Here is a 12,859-nt window from a genome sequence, read left to right as displayed (position 1 = left end):
ACAAGACCACACACATTGCGCATTCGGAATCGATGGCAGGGTGTCCCTCGTCGCATTTGCTACGATGGCCATTTGCTACTTCTGCAGAAGCGACGGCGGCGGCGACGACGACGACGACGACGACGACGACGACGACCGCGAGAGGCTCAGAGATTTGTGAGAAATACATCTATAAAATGTAATTCAGACTGCCTCGTCCCACCTTATGCCGTACCGCTTTGGCAAATGCTTTATCTGCGCCATTCGCCTTAATCACATCTGAGAGTAATTCTTAATAAAACGCCTCTCGCTAATTGTTCGTCATCACAGATACTGTTTGCTATACGGCCATGACGAGCAACTGATTTCCAAAATTCGTCTTCCTCCTGTGAGGATGGAACTCACGACTCCTGGTTTACTAGACCAGTGCTCTACCACTGAGCTAAAGAGGCGCGGCGTAGCGGAACTTTAGCGTACTTCGTCCGTACGGTCGTCTGAATCATCAGACTTCAGCTGACAACACTTCATATTTTCGACTAATATTTGCAGCTATGGCGACCCATTACTGCTTGGCTACACATCTGACACGTAGCCGATGTTCTCTCCAAACAAAACCACCTGCACTTCAGAACATGACTTTCACACATGTCTACAAAATCACCTTCACCTTCAAATACAGTTTTCTTGCGACTGATTGAGACGTAGGCAAATTTTAAAGTTGCTATTTCCATTACATCACGTTAATCAGAAAATCGGTAATTTACATCTGCAGCGTAGAAAAATTCCGTTCCGCCCAGTGTAGGGCTCGAACCCACGACTCTGTGATTAAGAGTCTCATGCCCTACCGACTGAGCTAGCCGTGCTGCCTCGTTGGGTACCTGCTGGGTAGCAGATCACACAGTACACGTTTGGGTTGGTTGGTCCCATACAGAATCTCTCCATGCTGCCTAATGTTTTCCTAACGTCACACTCGTCACGTACTTCACTTTTATTTCATAATCATTTCTGAGAGGTAGAGGAATTGCATGACAATCTGCAGAGCTAGCGGCGTCAAAATTAACACACATACTTGACGTGACTCAAAAGCCGAACGAGTTACTTTCCGACGTTGTTTTAGATGTGCAAGTGCCAGTCAAACCTCGCGGTGAGGGCACTCTGCCGACCATTTCGCTAGTAAACACCGGTCTTGTTGTGTGTGTTTCAAGCTCAAGTCCATCTCCAAGCACAAAATGGTCAACAGCAACATTCAGACGGTTTCGTACTGCACAATTGCTACATTAAAACGGTATGTTTGTTTTTCAGAACTGGAAAAACACACCAGTGACAGGATTCGAACCTGCAATCTTCGGATCCGAAGTCCGACGCCTTATCCATTAGGCCACACAGTCACTAACGACCAAGTATACCTTATATTCGACTCATCTCGAAACGTTCACACCCCCTGAGTAATTGTGTTTTCGTTCCACACAGCCGCTGCCCCTTACTCTTTCCCACCCATTCGTTACATTCAACCTCTTACGAGACCGACCAAACATAGACAGGAAAACAAGACCACACACTTTGCGCAATCGGAATCGATGGCAGGGTGTCCCTCGCCGCATTTGCTACGATGGCCATTTGCTACTTCTGCAGAAGCGGCGGCGGCGACGACGGCGACGACGACCTCGAGAGGCTCAGAGATTTGTGAGAAATACATCTATAAAATGTAATTCAGACTGCCTCGTCCCACCTTATGCCGTACCGCTTTGGCAAATGCTTTATCAGCGCCATTCGCCTTAATCACATCTGAGAGTAATTCTTAATAAAACGCCTCTCGCTAATTGTTCGTCATCACAGATACTGTTTGCTATACGGCCATGACGCGCAACTGATTTCCAAAATTCGTCTTCCTCCTGTGAGGATGGAGCTCACGACTCCTGGTTTACTAGACCAGTGCTCTACCACTGAGCTAAAGAGGCGCGGCCTAGCGGAACTTTTGCGTACTTCGTCTGTACGGTCGTCTAAATCATCAGACTTCAGCTGACAACACTTCATATTTTCGACTAATATTTGCAGCTATGGCGACCCATTACTGCTTGGCTACACATCTGACACGTAGCCGATGTTCTCTCCAAACAAAACCACCTGCACTTCAGAACATGACTTTCACACATGTCTACAAAATCACCTTCACCTTCAAATACAGTTTTCTTGCGACTGATTGAGACGTAGGCAAATTTTAAAGTTGCTATTTCCATTACATCACGTTAATCAGAAAATCGGTAATTTACATCTGCAGGGGAGAAAAATTCCGTTCCGCCCAGTGTAGGGGTCGAACCCACGACCAAGTGATTAAGAGTCTCATGCTCTACCGACTGAGCTAGCCGTGCTGCCTCGTTGGTTACCTGCTGGGTAGCAGATCACACAGTACTCGTTTGGGTTGGTTGGTCCCATACAGAATCTCTCCATGCTGCCTAATGTTTTCCTAACGGCACACTCGCCACGTACTTCACTTTTATTTCATAACCATTTCTGAGAGGTAAAGGAATTGCATGACAATCTGCAGAGCTAGCGGCGTCAAAATTAACACACATACTTGACGTGACTCAAAAGCCGAACGAGTTACTTTCCGACGTTGTTTTAGATGTGCAAGTGCCCGTCAAACCTCGCGGTGAGGGCACTCTGCCGACCATTTCGCTAGTTAACACAGGTCTTGTTGTGTGTGTTTCAAACTCAAGTCCATCTCCAAGCACAAAATGGTCAACAGCAACATTCAGACGGTTTCGTACTGCACAATTGCTACATTAAAACGGTATGTTTGTTTTTCAGAACTGGGAAAACACGACTGTGACAGGATTCGAACCTGCAATCTTCGGATCCGAAGTCCGACGCCTTATCCATTAGGCCACACAGTCACTAACGACCAAGTGCAACTTATATACGACTCATCTCGAAACGCTCACACCCCCTGAGTAATTGTGTTTTCGTTCCACACAGCCGCTGCCCCTTACTCTTTCCCACCCATTCGTTACATTCAACCTCTTACGAGACCGACCAAACATAGACAGGAAAACAAGACCACACACATTGCGCATTCGGAATCGATGGCAGGGTGTCCCTCGTCGCATTTGCTACGATGGCCATTTGCTACTTCTGCAGAAGCGGCGGCGGCGGCGGCGGCGACGACGACGACGACGACGACGACAACCGCGAGAGGCTCAGAGATTTGTGAGAAATACATCTATAAAATGTAATTCAGACTGCCTCGTCCCAATTTATGCCGTACCGCTTTGGCAAATGCTTTATCTGCGTCATTCGCCTTAATCACATCTGAGAGTAATTCTTAATAAAACGCCTCTCGCTAATTGTTCGTCATCACAGATACTGTTTGCTATACGGCCATGACGCGCAACTGATTTCCAAAATTCGTCTTCCTCCTGAGAGGATGGAACTCACGACTCCTGGTTTACTAGACCAGTACTCTACCACTGAGCTAAAGAGGCGCGGCCTAGCGGAACGTTTGCGTACTTCGTCCGTACGGTCGTCTGAATCATCCGACTTCAGCTGACAACACTTCATATTTTCGACTAATATTTGCAGCTATGGCGACCCATTACTGCTTGGCTACACATCTGACACGTAGCCGATGTTCTCTCCAAACAAAACCACCTGCACTTCAGAACATGACTTTCACACATGTCTACAAAATCACCTTCACCTTCAAATACAGTTTTCTTGCGACTGATTGAGACGTAGGCAAATTTTAAAGTTGCTATTTCCATTACATCACGTTAATCAGAAAATCGGTAATTTACATCTGCAGCGGAGAAAAACTCCGTTCCGCCCAGCGTAGGGCTCGAACCCACGACCCTGTGATTAAGAGTCTCATGCTCGACCGACTGAGCTAGCCGTGCTGCCTCGTTGGATACCTGCTGGGTAGCAGATCACACAGTACTCGTTTGGGTTGGTTGGTCCCATACAGAATCTCTCCATGCTGCCTAATGTTTTCCTAACGTCACACTCGTCACGTACTTCACTTTTATTTCATAATCATTTCTGAGAGGTAAAGGAATTGCATGACAATCTGCAGAGCTAGCGGCGTCAAAATTAACACACATACTTGACGTGACTCAAAAGCCGAACGAGTTACTTTCCGACGTTGTTTTAGATGTGCAAGTGCCAGTCAAACCTCGCGGTGAGGGCACTCTGCCGACCATTTCGCTAGTTAACACCGGTCTTGTTGTGTGTGTTTCAAGCTCAAGTCCATCTCCAAGCACAAAATGGTCAACAGCAACATTCAGACGGTTTCGTACTGCACAATTGCTACATTAAAACGGTATGTTTGTTTTTCAGAACTGGAAAAACACGGCCGTGACAGGATTCGAACCTGCAATCTTCGGATCCGAAGTCCGACGCCTTATCCATTAGGCCACACAGTCACTAACGACCAAGTACAACTTATATACGACTCATCTCGAAACGCTCACACCCCCTGAGTAATTGTGTTTTCGTTCCACACAGCCGCTGCCCCTTACTCTTTCCCACCCATTCGTTACATTCAACCTCTTACGAGACCGACCAAACATAGACAGGAAAACAAGACCACACACATTGCGCATTCGGAATCGATGGCAGGGTGTCCCTCGTCGCATTTGCTTCGATGGCCATTTGCTACTTCTGCAGAAGCGGCGACGACGACGACGACGACGACGACGACGACGACGACGACGAAGACGACCGCGAGAGGCTCAGAGATTTGTGAGAAATACATCTATAAAATGTAATTCAGACTGCCTCGTCCCACCTTATGCCGTACCGCTTTGGCAAATGCTTTATCAGCGCCATTCGCCTTAATCACATCTGAGAGTAATTCTTAATAAAACGCCTCTCGCTAATTGTTCGTCATCACAGATACTGTTTGCTATACGGCCATGACGCGCAACTGATTTCCAAAATTCGTCTTCCTTCTGTGAGGATGGAACTCACGACTCCTGGTTTACTAGACCAGTGCTCTACCACTGAGCTAAAGATGTGCGGCCTAGCGGAACTTTTGCGTACTTCGTCAGTACGGTCTTCTGAATCATCAGACTTCAGCTGACAACACTTCATATTTTTGACTAATATTTGCAGCTATGGCGACCCATTACTGCTTGGCTACACATCTGACACGTAGCCGATGTTCTCTCCAAACAAAACCACCTGCACTTCAGAACATGACTTTCAAACATGTCTACAAAATCACCTTCACCTTCAAATACAGTTTTCTTGCGACTGATTGAGACGTAGGCAAATTTTAAAGTTGCTATTTCCATTACATCACGTTAATCAGAAAATCGGTAATTTACATCTGCAGCGGAGAAAAATTCCGTTCCGCCCAGCGTACGGCTCGAACCCACGACCCTGTGATTAAGAGTCTCATGCTCCACCGACTGAGCTAGCCGTGCTGCCTCGTTGGATACCTGCTAGGTAGCAGATCACACAGTACTCGTTTGGGTTGCTTGGTCCCATACAGAATCTCTCCATGCTGCCTAATGTTTTCCTAACGTCACACTCGTCACGTACTTCACTTTTATTTCATAATCATTTCTGAGAGGTAAAGGAATTGCATGAGAATCTGCAGAGCTAGCGGCGTCAAAATAAAAACACATACTTGACGTGACTCAAAAGCCGAACGAGTTACTTTCCGACGTTGTTTCAGATGTGCAACTGCCAGTCAAACCTCGCGGTGAGGGCACTCTTCCGACCATTTCGCTAGTTAACAACGGTCTTGTTTTGTGTGTTCTAAGCTCAAGTCCATCTCCAAGCACAAAATGGTCAACAGCAACATTCAGACGGTATCGTACTGCACAATTGCTACATTAAAACGGTATGTTTGTTTTTCAGAACTGGAAAAACACGACCGTGACAGGATTCGAACCTGCAATCTTCGGATCCGAAGTCCGACGCCTTATCCATTAGGCCACACACTGACGACCAAGTATAACTTATATACGACTCATCTCGTAACGCTCACACCCCCTGAGGAATTGTGTTTTCGTTCCACACAGCCGCTGCCCCTTACTCTTTCCCACCCATTCGTTACATTCAACCACTTACGAGACCGACCAAAAATAGGAAAACAAGACTACACACATTGAGCATTCGGAATCGATGGCAGGGTGTCCCTCGTCGCATTTGCTACGATGGCCATTTGCTACTTCTGCAGAAGCGGCGGCGGCGACGGCGGCAACGACGACGACGACGACGACGACGACGACGACGACCGCGAGAGGCTCAGAGATTTGTGAGAAATACATCTATAAAATGTAATTCAGACTGCCTCGTCCCACCTTATGCCGTACCGCTTTGGCAAATGCTTTATCTGCGCCATTCGCCTTAATCACATCTGAGAGTAATTCTTAATAAAGCGCCTCTCGCTAATTGTTCGTCATCACAGATACTGTTTGCTATACGCCCATGACGCGCAACTGATTTCCAAAATTCGTCTTCCTCCTGTGAGGATGGAACTCACGACTCCTGGTTTAGTAGACCAGTGCTCTACCACTGAGCTAAAGAGGCACGGCCTAGCGGAACTTTTGCGTACTTCGTCCGTACGGTCGTCTGAATCATCCGACTTCAGCTGACAACACTTCATATTTTCGACTAATATTTGCAGCTATGGCGACCCATTACTGCTTAGCTACACATCTGACACGTAGCCGATGTTCTCTCCAAACAAAACCACCTGCACTTCAGAACATGACTTTCACACATGTCTACAAAATCACCTTCACCTTCAAATACAGTTTTCTTGCGACTGATTGAGACGTAGGCAAATTTTAAAGTTGCTATTTCCATTACATCACGTTAATCAGAAAATCGGTAATTTACATCTGCAGCGGAGAAAAACTCCGTTCCGCCCAGCGTAGGGCTCGAACCCACGACCCTGTGATTGAGAGTCTCATGCTCTACCGACTGAGCTAGCCGTGCTGCCTCGTTGGATACCTGCTGGGTAGCAGATCACACAGTACTCGTTTGGGTTGGTTGGTCCCATACAGAATCTCTCCATGCTGCCTAATGTTTTCCTAACGTCACACTCGTCACGTACTTCACTTTTATTTCATAATCATTTCTGAGAGGTAAAGGAATTGCATGACAATCTGCAGAGCTAGCGGCGTCAAAATTAACACACATACTTGACGTGACTCAAAAGCCGAACGAGTTACTTTCCGACGTTGTTTTAGATGTGCAAGTGCCAGTCAAACCTCGCGGTGAGGGCACTCTGTCGACCATTTCGCTAGTTAACACCGGTCTTGTTGTGTGTGATTCAAGCTCAAGACCATCTCCAAGCACAAAATGGTCAACAGCAACATTCAGACGGTTTCGTACTGCACAATTGCTACATTAAACCGTTATGTTTGTTTTTCAGAACTGGAAAAACACGACCGTGACAGGATTCGAACCTGCAATCTTCGGATCCGAAGTCCGACGCCTTATCCATTAGGCCACACAGTCACTAACGACCAAGTACAACTTATATACGACTCATCTCGAAACGCTCACACCCCCTGAGTAATTGTGTTTTCGTTCCACACAGAAGCTGCCCCTTACTCTTTCCCACCCATTCGTTACATTCAACCTCTTACGAGACCGACCAAACATAGACAGGAAAACAAGACCACACACATTGCGCATTCGGAATCGATGGCAGGGTGTCCCTCGTCGCATTTGCTACGATGGCCATTTGCTACTTCTGCAGAAGCGGCGGCGGCGACGGCGGCAACGACGACGACGACGACGACGACGACGACGACGACGACGACCGCGAGAGGCTCAGAGATTTGTGAGAAATACATCTATAAAATGTAATTCAGACTGCCTCGTCCCACCTTACGCCGTACCGCTTTGGCAAATGCTTTATCTGCGCCATTCGCCTTAATCACATCTGAGAGCACTTCGTAATAAAACGCCTGTCGCTAATTGTTCGTCATCACAGATACTGTTTGCTATACGGCCATGACGCGCAAGTGATTTCCAAAATTCGTGTTCCTCCTGTGAGAATGGAACTCACGAGCCCTGATTTACTAGACCAGCGCTCTACCACTGAGCTAAAGTGGCACGTCCTAGCGGCACTTTTGCACACTTGGTCCATACGTCTTCTGAATCATCAGACTTCAGCTGACAACACTTCATATTTTCGACTAATATTTGCAGCTATGGCGACCCATTACTGCTTGGCTACACATCTGACACGTAGCCGATGTTCTCTCCAAACAAAACCACCTGCACTTCAGAACATGAGTTTCACACATGTCTGCAAAATCACCTTCACCTTCAAATACAGTTTTCTTGCGACTGATTGAGACGTAGGAAAATTTTAAAGTTGCTATTTCCATTACATCACGTTAATCAGAAAATCGGTAATTTACATCTGCAGCGGAGAAAAACTCCGTTCCGCCCAGCGTAGGGCTCGAACCCACGACCCTGTGATTAAGAGTCTCATGCTCTACCGACTGAGCTAGCCGTGCTGCCTCGTTGGATACCTGCTGGGTAGCAGATCACACAATACTCGTTTGGGTTGGTTGGTCCCATACAGAATCTCTCCATGCTGCCTAATGTTTTCCTAACGTCACACTCGTCACGTACTTCACTTTTATTTCATAATCATTTCTGAGAGGTAAAGGAATTGCATGACAATCTGCAGAGCTAGCGGCGTCAAAATTAACACACATACTTGACGTGACTCAAAAGCCGAACGAGTTACTTTCCGACGTTGTTTTAGATGTGCAAGTGCCAGTCAAACCTCGCGGTGAGGGCACTCTGTCGACCATTTCGCTAGTTAACACCGGTCTTGTTGTGTGTGATTCAAGCTCAAGACCATCTCCAAGCACAAAATGGTCAACAGCAACATTCAGACGGTTTCGTACTGCACAATTGCTACATTAAAACGGTATGTTTGTTTTTCAGAACTGGAAAAACACGACCGTGACAGGATTCGAACCTGCAATCTTCGGATCCGAAGTGCGACGCCTTATCCATTAGGCCACACGGTCACTGACGACCAAGTATAACTGATATACGACTCATCTCGAAACGCTCACACTCCCTGAGGAATTGTGTCTTCGTTCCACACAGCCGCTGCCCCTTACTCTTTCCCACCGATTCGTTACATTCAACCTCTTACGAGACCGACCAAACATAGACAGGGAAACAAGACCACACACTTTGCGCATTCGGAATCGATGGCAGGGTGTCCCTCGCCGCATTTGCTACGATGGCCATTTCATACTTCTGCAGAAGCGGCGGCGACAACGACGACCTCGAGGGGCTCAGAGATTTGTGAGAAATACATCTATAAAATGTAATTCAGACTGCCTCGTCCCACCTTATGCCGTACCGCTTTGGCAAATGCTTTATCAGCGCCATTCGCCTTAATCACATCTGAGAGTAATTCTTAATAAAACGCCTCTCGCTAATTGTTCGTCATCACAGATACTGTTTGCTATACGGGCATGACGCGCAACTGATTTCCGAAATTCGTCTTCCTCCTGTGAGGATGGAACTCACGACTCCTGGTTTACTAGACCAGTGCTCTACCACTGAGCTAAAGAGGCGCGGCCTAGCGGAACTTTTGCGTACTTCGTCCGTACGGTCGTCTGAATCATCCGACTTCAGCTGACAACACTTCATATTTTCGACTAATATTTGCAGCTATGGCGACCCATTACTGCTTGGCTACACATCTGACACGTAGCCGATGTTCTCTCCAAACAAAACCACCTGCACTTCAGAACATGACTTTCACACATGTCTACAAAATCAGCTTCACCTTCAAATACAGTTTTCTTGCGACTGATTGAGACGTAGGCAAATTTTAAAGTTGCTATTTCCATTACATCACTTAATCAGAAAATCGGTAATTTACATCTGCAGAGGAGAAAAATTCCGTTATGCTCAGTGTAGGGCTCGAACCCACGACCCAGTGATTAAGAGTCTCATGCTCTACCGACTGAGCTAGCCGTGCTGCCTCGTTGGGTACCTGCTGGGTAGCAGATCACACAGTACTCGTTTGGGTTGGTTGGTCCCATACAGAATCTCTCCATACTGCCTAATGTTTTCCTAACGTCACACTCGTCACGTACTTCACTTTTATTTCATAACCATTTCTGAGAGGTAAAGGAATTGCATGACAATCTGCAGAGCTAGCGGCGTCAAAATTAACACACATACTTGACGTGACACAAAAGCCGAACGAGTTACTTTCCGACGTTGTTTTAGATGTGCAAGTGCCAGTCAAACCTCGCGGTGAGGGCACTCTGCCGACCATTTCGCTAGTTAACACCGGTCTTGTTGTGTGTGTTTCAAGCTCAAGTCCATCTCCAAAAACAAAATGGTCAACAGCAACATTCAGACGGTTTCGTACTGCACAATTGCTACATTAAAACGGTATGTTTGTTTTTCAGAACTGGAAAAACACGACCGTGACAGGATTCGAACCTGCAATCATCGGATCCGAAGTCCGACGCCTTATCCATTAGGCCACACAGTCACTAACGACCAAGTATAACTTATATACGACTCATCTCGAAACGTTCACACCCCCTGAGTAATTGTGTTTTCGTTCCACACAGCCGCTGCCCCTTACTCTTTCCCACCCATTCGTTACATTCAACCTCTTACGAGACCGACCAAACATAGACAGGAAAACAAGACCACACACATTGCGCATTCGGAATCGATGGCAGGGTGTCCCTCGTCGCATTTGCTACGATGGCCATTTGCTACTTCTGCAGAAGCGACGGCGGCGGCGACGACGACGACGACGACGACGACGACGACGACCGCGAGAGGCTCAGAGATTTGTGAGAAATACATCTATAAAATGTAATTCAGACTGCCTCGTCCCACCTTATGCCGTACCGCTTTGGCAAATGCTTTATCTGCGCCATTCGCCTTAATCACATCTGAGAGTAATTCTTAATAAAACGCCTCTCGCTAATTGTTCGTCATCACAGATACTGTTTGCTATACGGCCATGACGAGCAACTGATTTCCAAAATTCGTCTTCCTCCTGTGAGGATGGAACTCACGACTCCTGGTTTACTAGACCAGTGCTCTACCACTGAGCTAAAGAGGCGCGGCGTAGCGGAACTTTAGCGTACTTCGTCCGTACGGTCGTCTGAATCATCAGACTTCAGCTGACAACACTTCATATTTTCGACTAATATTTGCAGCTATGGCGACCCATTACTGCTTGGCTACACATCTGACACGTAGCCGATGTTCTCTCCAAACAAAACCACCTGCACTTCAGAACATGACTTTCACACATGTCTACAAAATCACCTTCACCTTCAAATACAGTTTTCTTGCGACTGATTGAGACGTAGGCAAATTTTAAAGTTGCTATTTCCATTACATCACGTTAATCAGAAAATCGGTAATTTACATCTGCAGCGTAGAAAAATTCCGTTCCGCCCAGTGTAGGGCTCGAACCCACGACTCTGTGATTAAGAGTCTCATGCCCTACCGACTGAGCTAGCCGTGCTGCCTCGTTGGGTACCTGCTGGGTAGCAGATCACACAGTACACGTTTGGGTTGGTTGGTCCCATACAGAATCTCTCCATGCTGCCTAATGTTTTCCTAACGTCACACTCGTCACGTACTTCACTTTTATTTCATAATCATTTCTGAGAGGTAGAGGAATTGCATGACAATCTGCAGAGCTAGCGGCGTCAAAATTAACACACATACTTGACGTGACTCAAAAGCCGAACGAGTTACTTTCCGACGTTGTTTTAGATGTGCAAGTGCCAGTCAAACCTCGCGGTGAGGGCACTCTGCCGACCATTTCGCTAGTAAACACCGGTCTTGTTGTGTGTGTTTCAAGCTCAAGTCCATCTCCAAGCACAAAATGGTCAACAGCAACATTCAGACGGTTTCGTACTGCACAATTGCTACATTAAAACGGTATGTTTGTTTTTCAGAACTGGAAAAACACACCAGTGACAGGATTCGAACCTGCAATCTTCGGATCCGAAGTCCGACGCCTTATCCATTAGGCCACACAGTCACTAACGACCAAGTATACCTTATATTCGACTCATCTCGAAACGTTCACACCCCCTGAGTAATTGTGTTTTCGTTCCACACAGCCGCTGCCCCTTACTCTTTCCCACCCATTCGTTACATTCAACCTCTTACGAGACCGACCAAACATAGACAGGAAAACAAGACCACACACTTTGCGCAATCGGAATCGATGGCAGGGTGTCCCTCGCCGCATTTGCTACGATGGCCATTTGCTACTTCTGCAGAAGCGGCGGCGGCGACGACGACGAAGACGACCTCGAGAGGCTCAGAGATTTGTGAGAAATACATCTATAAAATGTAATTCAGACTGCCTCGTCCCACCTTATGCCGTACCGCTTTGGCAAATGCTTTATCAGCGCCATTCGCCTTAATCACATCTGAGAGTAATTCTTAATAAAACGCCTCTCGCTAATTGTTCGTCATCACAGATACTGTTTGCTATACGGCCATGACGCGCAACTGATTTCCAAAATTCGTCTTCCTTCTGTGAGGATGGAACTCACGACTCCTGGTTTACTAGACCAGTGCTCTACCACTGAGCTAAAGATGTGCGGCCTAGCGGAACTTTTGCGTACTTCGTCAGTACGGTCTTCTGAATCATCAGACTTCAGCTGACAACACTTCATATTTTTGACTAATATTTGCAGCTATGGCGACCCATTACTGCTTGGCTACACATCTGACACGTAGCCGATGTTCTCTCCAAACAAAACCACCTGCACTTCAGAACATGACTTTCAAACATGTCTACAAAATCACCTTCACCTTCAAATACAGTTTTCTTGCGACTGATTGAGACGTAGGCAAATTTTAAAGTTGCTATTTCCAT

The 12,859-nt window shown here is 46.7% G+C and overlaps 13 non-coding genes across 13 annotated transcripts; all 13 read right to left on the bottom strand.

Moving 5' to 3' along the window:
- Positions 1-359: 359 nt before the first annotated feature.
- Positions 360-431, bottom strand: Trnat-agu (transfer RNA threonine (anticodon AGU)). The gene has a single exon. It is a non-coding gene; the product is annotated as a tRNA-Thr (tRNA).
- Positions 432-2,800: 2,369 nt separating this feature from the next.
- On the bottom strand, positions 2,801-2,873 carry Trnar-ucg (transfer RNA arginine (anticodon UCG)). Its single transcript has one exon. It is a non-coding gene; the product is annotated as a tRNA-Arg (tRNA).
- Positions 2,874-3,799: 926 nt separating this feature from the next.
- Positions 3,800-3,872, bottom strand: Trnak-cuu (transfer RNA lysine (anticodon CUU)). The gene has a single exon. It is a non-coding gene; the product is annotated as a tRNA-Lys (tRNA).
- Positions 3,873-4,324: 452 nt separating this feature from the next.
- Positions 4,325-4,397, bottom strand: Trnar-ucg (transfer RNA arginine (anticodon UCG)). Its single transcript has one exon. It is a non-coding gene; the product is annotated as a tRNA-Arg (tRNA).
- Positions 4,398-5,854: 1,457 nt separating this feature from the next.
- Trnar-ucg (transfer RNA arginine (anticodon UCG)) lies at positions 5,855-5,933 on the bottom strand. The gene has a single exon. It is a non-coding gene; the product is annotated as a tRNA-Arg (tRNA).
- A 511-nt stretch (positions 5,934-6,444) lies between these two features.
- Trnas-acu (transfer RNA serine (anticodon ACU)) lies at positions 6,445-6,516 on the bottom strand. Its single transcript has one exon. It is a non-coding gene; the product is annotated as a tRNA-Ser (tRNA).
- A 338-nt stretch (positions 6,517-6,854) lies between these two features.
- On the bottom strand, positions 6,855-6,927 carry Trnae-cuc (transfer RNA glutamic acid (anticodon CUC)). Its single transcript has one exon. It is a non-coding gene; the product is annotated as a tRNA-Glu (tRNA).
- Positions 6,928-7,379: 452 nt separating this feature from the next.
- On the bottom strand, positions 7,380-7,452 carry Trnar-ucg (transfer RNA arginine (anticodon UCG)). The gene has a single exon. It is a non-coding gene; the product is annotated as a tRNA-Arg (tRNA).
- Positions 7,453-8,392: 940 nt separating this feature from the next.
- Positions 8,393-8,465, bottom strand: Trnak-cuu (transfer RNA lysine (anticodon CUU)). The gene has a single exon. It is a non-coding gene; the product is annotated as a tRNA-Lys (tRNA).
- Positions 8,466-8,917: 452 nt separating this feature from the next.
- Trnar-ucg (transfer RNA arginine (anticodon UCG)) lies at positions 8,918-8,990 on the bottom strand. Its single transcript has one exon. It is a non-coding gene; the product is annotated as a tRNA-Arg (tRNA).
- A 489-nt stretch (positions 8,991-9,479) lies between these two features.
- On the bottom strand, positions 9,480-9,551 carry Trnat-agu (transfer RNA threonine (anticodon AGU)). The gene has a single exon. It is a non-coding gene; the product is annotated as a tRNA-Thr (tRNA).
- An 862-nt stretch (positions 9,552-10,413) lies between these two features.
- On the bottom strand, positions 10,414-10,486 carry Trnar-ucg (transfer RNA arginine (anticodon UCG)). Its single transcript has one exon. It is a non-coding gene; the product is annotated as a tRNA-Arg (tRNA).
- Positions 10,487-11,002: 516 nt separating this feature from the next.
- On the bottom strand, positions 11,003-11,074 carry Trnat-agu (transfer RNA threonine (anticodon AGU)). Its single transcript has one exon. It is a non-coding gene; the product is annotated as a tRNA-Thr (tRNA).
- Positions 11,075-12,859: the final 1,785 nt, after the last annotated feature.

This window comes from Schistocerca gregaria, chromosome 3 (genome assembly GCF_023897955.1).
Source record: "Schistocerca gregaria isolate iqSchGreg1 chromosome 3, iqSchGreg1.2, whole genome shotgun sequence".
Taxonomy (NCBI): domain Eukaryota; kingdom Metazoa; phylum Arthropoda; class Insecta; order Orthoptera; family Acrididae; genus Schistocerca; species Schistocerca gregaria.
Note: the sequence above shows the minus strand (reverse complement) of the source record. Positions and strands in the feature narration are given on the sequence as shown.